The sequence below is a fragment of the Erythrolamprus reginae genome, chromosome 4, assembly GCF_031021105.1.
Source record: "Erythrolamprus reginae isolate rEryReg1 chromosome 4, rEryReg1.hap1, whole genome shotgun sequence".
NCBI classification, from domain to species: Eukaryota; Metazoa; Chordata; class Lepidosauria; order Squamata; family Dipsadidae; genus Erythrolamprus; species Erythrolamprus reginae.
Window position 1 is genome coordinate 18,378,909 of NC_091953.1, and position 10,618 is coordinate 18,389,526.

Genomic DNA, 10,618 nt, shown 5'->3' on the forward strand with positions numbered 1-10,618 from the left:
AATCAGTTCCACTGATTAATTGTTCTCACTGGAAGGAAATTTCTCTGCCCTTAGATGTTTTAGAGAATAGGCTGACCCCTCTTCTCTGTGACAGCTCTTCAAATATTGCAAGGCTACTATCGTGTCACACTAGTCCTTTTCTTTGTTAGACTAGACATACCCAATTTCTGTAACCAACATATGTTTTAGCTTCCAACCCAAATTTCCTTTTTCTGCCCTATACTCTTTCCAGAGCCTCAATATTTTTGTATCATAGTGATCAAAACTGGAGGCAGTATTTCAAGTGTGGTCTTACCAAGGCAGTTTAAAATGGTACTAACACTTACATGACCTTGATACTATCCCTCTGTTGATGCCACTTAGGACCACATTGGCTTTTTGGCAGCTGTGGTACACAGCTGGCTGATATTTAAGTGGTTGTCCACTAGGACTTGTAGATCCCTCTCAATACAGTAATACCTCATCTTACTAACTTAATTGGTTCCAGGACAAGGTTCGTAAGGTGAAAAGTTCGTAAGATGAAACAATGTTCCCCATAGGAATCAATGGAAAAGCCAATAATGCCTGCATGCCCATTAGGAGAATCCAAAATATTAAGGCTTAAAAAAAAAGCAATGGCCAGACAAAGCTGAGGCGAACAGAGTGGGGGGAGGGAGTCCCAACGAAGCAAGGTGAAAAGAGCCTCTCTTGAGCTCCTGAAGTCCCTGCCTCCCGTTTTTGTCCCCCCCACTCTGCTCATCTCCCCCACACCTTTCTCCTCCCTTGAGCTCCATGAGTCTTTTTTTCCCGTTTTTGTCCCCCCCACTCTCCTCATCTCCCCCACACCTTTCTCCTCCCTTGAGCTCCATGAGTCTTTTCTTCCCGTTTTTATCCCCCCCACTCTCCTCATCTCCCCCACACCTTTCTCCTCCCTTGAGCTCCATGAGTCTTTTCTTCCCGTTTTTATCCCCCCCCACTCTCCTCATCTCCCCCACACCTTTCTCCTCCCTTGAGCTCCATGAGTCTTTTCTTCCCATTTTTATCCCCCCCACTCTCCTCATCTCCCCCACACCTTTCTCCTCCCTTGAGCTCCATGAGTCTTTTCTTCCCGTTTTTATCCCCCCCCACTCTCCTCATCTCCCCCACACCTTTCTCCTCCCTTGAGCTCCATGAGTCTTTTCTTCCCATTTTTATCCCCCCCACTCTCCTCATCTCCCCCACACCTTTCTCCTCCCTTGAGCTCCATGAGTCTTTTCTTCCCGTTTTTATCCACCCCACTCTCCTCATCTCCCCCACACCTTTCTCCTCCCTTGAGCTCCATGAGTCTTTTCTTCCCGTTTTTATCCACCCCACTCTCCTCATCTCCCCCACACCTTTCTCCTCCCTTGAGCTCCATGAGTCTTTTCTTCCCGTTTTTATCCACCCCACTCTCCTCATCTCCCCCACACCTTTCTCCTCCCTTGAGCTCCATGAGTCTTTTCTTCCCGTTTTTATCCCCCCCACTCTCCTCATCTCCCCCACACCTTTCTCCTCCCTTGAGCTCCATGAGTCTTTTCTTCCCGTTTTTATCCACCCCACTCTCCTCATCTCCCCCACACCTTCCTCCTCCCTTGAGCTCCATGAGTCTTTTCTTCCCGTTTTTATCCACCCCACTCTCCTCATCTCCCCCACACCTTTCTCCTCCCTTGAGCTCCATGAGTCTTTTCTTCCCGTTTTTATCCCCCCCACTCTCCTCATCTCCCCCACACCTTTCTCCTCCCTTGAGCTCCATGAGTCTTTTCTTCCCGTTTTTATCCACCCCACTCTCCTCATCTCCCCCACACCTTTCTCCTCCCTTGAGCTCCATGAGTCTTTTCTTCCCGTTTTTATCCACCCCACTCTCCTCATCTCCCCCACACCTTTCTCCTCCCTTGAGCTCCATGAGTCTTTTCTTCCCGTTTTTATCCACCCCACTCTCCTCATCTCCCCCACACCTTTCTCCTCCCTTGAGCTCCATGAGTCTTTTCTTCCCGTTTTTATCCACCCCACTCTCCTCATCTCCCCCACACCTTTCTCCTCCCTTGAGCTCCATGAGTCTTTTCTTCCCGTTTTTATCCACCCCACTCTCCTCATCTCCCCCACACCTTTCTCCTCCCTTGAGCTCCATGAGTCTTTTCTTCCCGTTTTTATCCACCCCACTCTCCTCATCTCCCCCACACCTTTCTCCTCCCTTGAGCTCCATGAGTCTTTTCTTCCCGTTTTTATCCACCCCACTCTCCTCATCTCCCCCACACCTTTCTCCTCCCTTGAGCTCCATGAGTCTTTTCTTCCCGTTTTTATCCACCCCACTCTCCTCATCTCCCCCACACCTTTCTCCTCCCTTGAGCTCCATGAGTCTTTTCTTCCTGTTTTTGTCCCCCCTACTCTGCCCAGCAGAGCGCCCGTTTTTGCGATCCTGGGATTCCCCTCCTGGGATTTCTCTACAGCATTGCAAAAACACGGAAGTCAGGAGGTGGGGTTTCCCATGGAGGGGAGCCTCAGGGAATCCCAGGATCGCAAAAACCTGCGCTTGGCTTGCAAGGAAAGTCCGGAGGCGGGGCATCTCAATGGCGGTGGCAGGTTCGTAAGGTGAAAAAAGTTCATAAGAAGAGGCAAAAAAGTTCCGAACCCTGGGTTCGTTTCTCGAAAAGTTCGTATGATAAGGGGTTCGTATCATGAGGTATCACTGTAGTTATTGCTCATGAGCCATTTATACCCGTTCTATAACTCTGAATTTGGTGCATTAGACAAAATGATAAGTGTATTTCCATACTGGTTTTACTTCTGTTTTCAGATTGTAATCAGATTGTCAGAAGACTTGCTGGTTTGCAATAAATCAGTTTTTTTATACATGAATCCAAGGCTCACTGATACAATTTTAGAGATGAAAGTCATTTAGGGTTTTAAATGTACAGTATGTATTCCTAAGAGCTCTTTGTGCCTCCAAACTCTGCTTAAACACCTCTGTCAAAATGGAGCCCACCATCTCTTTGAGTCATTGATTCTGCTGCTCTTAATGTAGGAGATTTCTCCTCCTATTGAATCAGAAACATCCTTCTTGTAATTTAAATCCATTATTCTGTAACATGGCTTGTGGGATGAGAAAGAAATCTTGACCTTTTCTGTACCAACCACTTGGGCCTCTGAAAATGTTAAATCTCCCCTTCTGCCCAGCTCTTTCAATCTCTCTTTATATAGCTTCGTTTTTATGTGTCTGCAGAGATTCTCAATCATCTGGGGTGACAGTTGTCCCAAAAGTGTTTTTTCCAAGAGGCAACTGAACTTTCTTTGATTTCTTTTTCCTTGAAGACATTTACTTCTTATTCAAAACGTCTTCATTCCGGTTTCACTGAAGAAACTGTTCACTGAAGAAGCTGTTCAAGGAAAAACAAAGAAGATACAGTTGCCTCTTGAAAAAGCATGTTTCATAAAACTTTGTTTCTAGTCTCCTTATTGTCTTCGCCGCATTTCTCTGAATCTTATCCATTATATTTGAACCCTTAAAGAGGGGTATCCAGAATAGCACACAATGCTTAGATGGTGTGTGACCAAAGCAAAATAGCATGGCACTTTACTTGCCATAATTTGGAAATTGCTTCTGCGGGTTAAAATTACATCCTGAGCCTTAAATTTCCTATTGCTTTTTCTACATTTCTGACATATATATATATATATATATATATATATATATATATATATATATATATATATATATATATATGTTTTTGCTGAATTTGAAAAATTAAGGGAGACTAGGATAGATCTATTTCGGCCTTGTTCTGGCCTCATCAGCTAGCCATACCCTAACTGGGACTTGAGCTTGCAGTCTTTGACTTGTAAGGCAGAGAATTAACCTCTAGGCCAGTGATTTTCAACCTTTTTTGAGCCGCGGCACATTTTTTACATTTATGAAACCCTGGGGCACATTGAGCGGGGTGGGTGGGTGGGGGAGGGGGGCTAAAAAAAGTTTGGGCAAAAAAATTATCTCTCTCTCTCTCTTCCTCCCCTTTGCTCTGTTTCTTTCTCCCTCCCTCTTTCTCTCCCTTCCTTCCTCTTTCTTTCTCTCTCCATCCCTCTTTCTTTATCTTCCTTCCTTCCTCTCTATTTTGCTCTTTCTCTCTCCCTCCCTACTTCCCTCTATATCTTTCTCTCTCCGTCCTTCCCTCCCTCTCTTTCTCTCTCTCTCTTGTTTTTTCTCTCTCTTTCTCTCTCTGTCTTTCTCTCTTTCTCTCTCTTGTTCTCTTTCTCTCTCTCTTTCTTTCTCTTTCTTTCTCTCTTTCTTTCTCTCTCTCTCTCTTGCTTTCTTTCTCTCTGAGCTTCGCGGCACACCTGACCATGTGTCGCGGCACACTAGTGTGCCACGGCACACTGGTTGAAAAACACTGCTCTAGGCTACAGTATCTAATCCCTTCAGCTCTGTACCATATTCTACAAGCATTTTCTACCTGCATTTTCTACATTTCTGACTATATATATGTATGTTTTTGCTGAATTTGAAAAATTAAGGGAGACTAGGATAGATCTATTTCGGCCTTGTTCTGGCCTCATTAGCTAGCCATACCCTCACTGGGACTTGAACTTGCAGTCTTTGACTTGTAAGGCAGAGAATTAACTTCTAGGCTACAGTATCCAATCCCTTCAGCTCTGTACCATATTCTACAAGCATTTTCTACCTGCATTTTCTACATTTCTGACTATATATGTATATATGTTTATTTGTATACTAGATAGATAGATAGATAGATAGATAGATAGATAGATAGATAGATAGATAGATAGATAGATAGATAGATACGGTAGATAGGGTAGATAGATAGATAGATAGATAGATAGATAGATAGATAGATAGATAGATAGATAGATAGATAGAGATAGATAGATAGATAGATAGATAGATAGATAGATAGATAGATAGATAGATAGATAGATAGATAGATAGATAGATAGATAGATAGATAGGGTAGGTAGGTAGGTAGGTAGATAGATAGATAGATAGATAGATAGATAGATAGATAGATAGATAGATAGATAGATAAAGATATATATACACACACACACTTACACTGCTCAAAAAAAAAATAAAGGGAACACTTTAAACAACACAATATAACTCCAAGTCAATCAAACTTCTGTGAAATCCAACTGTCCACTTAGGAAGCAACACCGATTGACAATCAATTTCACATGCTGTTGTGCACATTCAACTTTGTACACAACAAAGTATTCAATGAGAATATTTCATTCATTCAGATTTAGGATGTGTTATTTGAGTGTTCCCTTTATTTTTTTTTTAGCAGTGTGTATATCAATTTGTCTGGATTTTGGATGCAGATCTTAAAACTCTGCATTTCAACAGAATTCTCTTTCACAGGAAATGTTCTCTTTATTGGGATTTTTCTTGCATTACCTGTCATCACTGCATTGGGTTTTGAGGTATTCATGTTTTACTACTGCACGGATCAATTATTAAAAGCACAAATCTCTAAAGTTATATTTATTTATAAATAGTATGATTCAGTGTCTCTAAATTTTAAACTCAAAACATACCAGCAAAATAGTCCCTGTGAAATGTCTTGATTTACAATTCAGCCTTGTCTTGGTTTTTCAAAAAATTACCTTTTAGACTAAGTTGCTAATTGCTAGTATTGTTAATCATGCACTCTGAATTGCTCAATGTAAATATATAAAAATATCAAAACTGTCATTGAATGAGAGCTGACCATTTGAAATAAATGTACATTGAAAAACCACAGTGTTCATGTTCTTCTTCTAATTGAACAGCATAAAAGCTTTAGCTTCAATCCCAAATATATTTCTATTGCCTAGATTCTTAAAAACACCCTTTTCTCACACATGCACATACGCACAACTGCACACCAAATACTTGGAGCAGCAGTCCCATTTATAAATAAGTTCATACCAAGAAACTTAACTCAGCTTGCATTTAATCTTCAACAATTACAAAAATATTAGCAAGGTATCTACTTTGTATCTACATTGATTTATGTCTTTGGTCATGCATGGATGGACATACTCTTATTCCTCCAGTGAACCAACTGTGGTCAGGTAAAGTTGGTGTCAGCGCCCCAAATAGCATCTGTGAAATAAATCAAATTCCAATCCAATTATTTCATCCAAGGTTCGATTTATTAACAGAGCCATGTTGGTCATGCCATTGCCAATCCCGATTCTAATTTACTTCCAGTTCCCCACCCAGGTTAAGGTTCATCCCCACACCCACAAGTTCATCACAAGGACCAATCTGAGTGCAGGGATTTCACGGACCACCTCCTTACATCCGTGGATGCAGAACAAAAGATGACCTTGGACTCTAAGAGAAGAATTTGTTGCGGCTAGTAACTTTCCCTCCCACCCCTCCCAGTTCCTTTTTTTTTAAAAAAAATATTTTTTATTGATTTTTTAAAAATATGAACACACACACAACATAAAACAGGTGCTCTGTGAGTAGTGCCCACCACCAGACCAACATTTACACCCCACCACCAAATCGGGGGTGTTTCTTGTATATGCCATTTTAACTCAAGAGCAAGATATCTGTTTACATATTATAAAGTGATTCCAATTTATTCCTTGTAGCTTGGTCTCGGATTCTACTCGCCATATATCGTCTTATCTTGTCCCATCGTCCCATCAGTTGTCGCAAATCAGTTTCATTACCCCTCCCAGTTCTTGTAATACTATTCTACTGTGGCAGGGCAAAGTCTCTAACTCCTCATGATATATATATTTATATATTTATTAGATTTGTATGCCGCCCCTCTCTGAAGACTCAGGGCAGCTCACAATAACAACAACACAATATACAGAATACAAATCCAATATTAGATAAAAAGCTAAATTTAAAACCCATAAATATTAAAAACAATCGTTACTGCATAATCACACCATTCTCATGTATTACAGTCAGAAAAAAGGTGGTGGTGGGGAAGAGATAGTTAGTCCCCCCATACCTGGCGACATAGAGAGGTCTTCAACATCTTGCGGAAGCGGGAAGAGTGGGGGCAATTTGAATCTCCGGGGGGAGTTGATTCCAGAGGGCTGGGGCTGCCACAGAGAAGGCTCTTCCCCTGGGTCCCGCCAAACAGCATTGTTTAGTTGACGGGACTGGAGAAGGCCAACTCTGTGGGACCTGATTGGCCGCTGGGATTCGTGCGGCAGAAGGCGGTCCCACAGGTACTCTGGTCCGATGCCATGTAGGGCTTTATAGGGCATTACCAACACTTTGAATTGTGCCCGGAAACTGATCAGCAACCAGTGCAGGCCATATAATGTTGCTGAAACGTGCGCAGATCTAGAGGGGCAGATGGCTTTTGGCCTGATATTTGGACTGCTGGCTGATGAAAATTGAGACAAAACTGATGTGAAGTATCTCCTTCCAAGCCTCTTTTTTTTCTGAGCTAAGCAGGCTGCAGGAAAGTGGCTACTTTTAGTGAGGTGTGTCGTTGTTGTTGTTTTAATTCCCAGCACAGGCCACTTACCCTTCTGCCTCATTTATTTCTTATTTGTTTCAATCAAAGCTAAGAGAGCTTTATATAAAATTGTGGCTCGTTGGGTTGCGAAATAAGCAGAAGAAAGACCGATAACATAAATCGATTGATCCAAAATACCTGTTGGGTGAAGGCGAAATCAAGACAGGAGAGACTCTACCCTGACTTAAATGGTTCATTGCACCCATATGTAGACAGGCAGACACCTTATTTTGGTCAATGACCAATAAAAATGCATTTTGTGAAAGAAACAAAGCAAAGTTAACCTCTAGCATCACTGACAACTACCCTGTTTCCCCGATAGTAAGACACCCCCGATTGTAAGACGTATCGGGGGCTTCAGGGGGGTCAGCTAATATAAGCCGTACCCCGAAAGTAAGACATATGTCTTACTTTCGGGGAAACACGGGGGTATTGCCGGGGGGGAGCCCGATGACGTCGCTTCCAAGCTCCCCACGCGCCCCTCGCCTTCGCCTCGCCGCGGCGCCATCGCCTCTTCCCCGGCTTGGCAAAGCAAAGGACGGCGCTGATCCGAAGCGAGCCGAGCGGGTGGCGGCTTGCAGCGAAGGCGCTCGTCCCAGCAACCGAGTCCTGCCGAGGCTCGGCTGCAAGCGGCCAGAGAGGCCGACCAGCTCCGAGGCGAGCGGCCGAAGCTGCGCCCTCCTTCGCCCGCCTCCTTTCCGGCAGGTAGGTGGGGCTGCCCAACTGCGCAGAGCGGCTCCTCCCCTCCAGACACACGCTTCCCCGACACGCATCTGTGGCTCCACGCGTGCACGCCGCTTGGAGCCCTGAGGTTGAACTTGGAAAAGGGCTCACGAGGCTCCTGTCCCGCGGCTGCCCTTCTGGACTCTGGGGAGATGCCTTCGGGAACGCGACCCTTTCAATTTTTTTCCAATGTAAGACATACCCCGAAAGTAAGACGTAGTGGGGCTTTTGGGGGTAAAAAGAAAGTAAGACACTGTCTTACTTTCGGGGAAACATGGTAGCAACCAGGGATGGATTCTTGCAGGTTTGGATTACTGGATTGCTCGAACCAGTATTGACCCACTGGTGATGTCACAATGGCATCATGGATCTGGTTTGCTCAATGCTGTTCGATGGGCGCTGTCATCTTTTTTGTGATTTTTTTTGTGATTTTTTTTTTTACTGTTTGGAAGTTTTTCCTTCTGCTGCTGCTTGAAAAGGAGGGTCTTCCCATCCTCCTCCGGGTTTATACTTACCTTTATTCCTTTGCCTGAAGCACAGCTAATTAGCTCCTTGGCTGTGTTTCAGACTGATTCTAGCTACTGAGAATGTGCAGGAACAGAATTGCACAATGGGATGTGTGCGTGCACACGAATTTATTTATTAATCAAATTTGTATGCCGCCCCTCTCCGCAGACTCGGGGCGGCTAACAACAGTAATAAAACAATATAAACTGTTCTGTCTGGGTCACTCCAGAAGCCAATACCAACCCAAAAAGAGAATCCAGACACACTGGTAAAAGGCAAAGGCAGTTTATATAATTCAAGGAAAACACAGGTAACAGAAAATGTCCTTACAAACAGGAAAAACGCTGGAACTTCAAATATATACATGAAGGGAATAGTCCATGAAGCAATACCAGATTCTTGCTGCCAAGACGGAGCTGTAGATAGCAAACAGACGCCTCCCACGAGTCTTCCAGACTGCGAGGCCACAAGCCAAGATCAGAGACGCTGAGAATCAAAACAGGCCCCCGCAACTCCAATTGATAACACTCCACATGGCTTCAAGGCCTTGCCTGCCTTTTAAACCCTGCTGATGAGGACCACACCCAAACCCAGCAGCTTCTAATTCAATGGTGATAATATCTCTTTAACTGTTCCTTTCGTTGCTCTGAACGTCTATGTCTCATGTCAATGACAGCTTGTGCGTCATCACCTAATGACTCCAAGCTACTGGCTGGGGAGAGCCCCCCCGCCCCCCCGGGGCTCTCATGCTGTTCTCCTTCATCCCATTCCTGACTCTCCTCTCCCCCGTCCGACTGTTCAGCCCCCTCCTCTGCGCTGTCATCCTCCTCCGGGCATGGAGCCAGCAGAGACACAGCTGGTCCCTGAGCAGCCTCAGGCTGAATCACAACAATAAACAAATCTAATATTTAACTTAATTTTAAAAAGAAACCCCAATTTAAGAGACATACAGACATACCATGCATAATTTTTTTTTTATAAGCCATGGGGAAGGGAATATCTCAATTAATATTTCATTCATTTCATTTTATTGGATTTGTATGCCACCCCTCTCCGTAGACTCGGGGCGGCTAACAACAGTAGTAAAAACAGCATGCGACAATCCAATACTAAAGAAGCTAAAAACCCTTATTTTAAAACCAATCATACATACGAATGTACCATATTGCACACGCGAGTGTGAAATGTCACAATGCGAACCGGTGGTGAAAGTAAGTGGAACCCACCCCTGCTAGCAATCATTTGTGACGGAAATGGAGCAACTTTATTGCTACTTTTAGAGATGTAAATGAACACATGGACAAAAGTCTCCTCGTAGAGGCATGTGACACTTAGTGATAAATGTCCTATCTCATGATGAGATAAGAATGGACAATATTGAAAGGCCCATGGATCTTAGCTCAATTTCCTGGCTTCCTAAGAAATAGTAGGAGGCCTTCTAGTCTCATCTTGTCACCTAGAATGAGATTGACATTTGCTAAGAAAGAGCATTGTTAAGTGAATTTCACCACATTTTACAAGTTGGCCATGCCCACCTGGTCACCTGACCACCAGGCCACACCCACTTGAGGATCCTCACCTGGGTTTGTAGCCCCTAACCTAACCACGCCCACTTGAGGATCCTCACCTGAGTTTGCGGCACCTAACCAAGGAAGAACTTGGGGAAAAAACAGAATTATATCTACTGGGTGCTCTCAATAAGAAATGTAAAAAAGAAATACGATATTTGATTATTCACATTGGAAATCCGATAAAATACCAGAAGAATGGATGATAATTAAAAAGGTGATGGATTGTGCAGAGATGGACATGCTGTCAAAAAAGGGGAAAAAGACTCAGAATATTATAAGATATGGGAAAATTTTTATAATTGGCTAGAGGAAAGAAATATCAATAAAATT